Source organism: Triticum dicoccoides, chromosome 4A (assembly GCF_002162155.2).
Source record: "Triticum dicoccoides isolate Atlit2015 ecotype Zavitan chromosome 4A, WEW_v2.0, whole genome shotgun sequence".
NCBI classification, from domain to species: domain Eukaryota; kingdom Viridiplantae; phylum Streptophyta; class Magnoliopsida; order Poales; family Poaceae; genus Triticum; species Triticum dicoccoides.
In genome coordinates this window covers 713,145,706-713,146,643 of record NC_041386.1, presented here as the reverse complement: position 1 = coordinate 713,146,643, position 938 = coordinate 713,145,706, and positions in this window count along the sequence as shown.

Sequence of the window (938 nt, the reverse complement as noted above, 5' to 3'; positions counted from 1 at the left end):
GTTTTGAAAAAATCAAAAGAAAATGATAAAAAGTTCAAAAAATAAAATCCTTCGAGTGGTTGTTATATTACTATATCTACTAGTTAGGAAAATTTGAAAACTTAAATTTGGACATGTTTTGCAAAAAGTGTAGGAAAAAATGTAAAACGGCTATAACTTTTGCATACGATGTCGGAATAAAACGTATAATATATCAAAAAATTCAGCATGAAAATCCGCATCCGATGGAGACCGCCTATGGCCTGTTTGGAATTTTTTAGAATCCTCAAATTCGAAAAGGAAAAAAAGATATGGCCAAATTTCAGTTTTTTTTTAAAAAATTTGGTTAAATTTGGTCAAACTACTTATTCAAGATGTATTAATGTTACTACATAATTATTCAAGAATATTAGTGTTACTAAATAATTATTTCAATTTTTTGAATTTTGGTCAAACTATGGTCAAACTATGGTCAAACTTATTCAAGAAATATTAGCGTTACTAAATGATTACAGTTTTTTAGAATAATAGTTTCAAACTCAAACGGTGAAATGTGTGACTTCATGCTCAAGCTAAACTCCTGAGGGTTAATAGGATTGACATCTTACTATTGTCAGGAAAACAACAAGTGCAGACTCGGAAACGAAGGAGAATAGAACCTGAAAGTTAAGCGTGCTCGGGCTGGAGTAGTGAGAGGGATGGGTGACCGGTCGGGAAGTTAGATGATTTGGAATGAGTGATCCACACCTGAGCAGTTAAGAGAGGTGATTAGAGACAAAATAATCAAATAATTGAGAAAAAATAAAAATTGAAAAAAAAAAATTTTTTTTCCAAAATTTAAAAAAAAAATTCAAAAAAGAAAACCTTTAGTACCAGTTGGTAACACCAACCGGTACTAAAGGTCCCCCATACTATGGCGCGAGCTCACGCCACGTGGTGGCACTTTAGCGTCGGTTCGT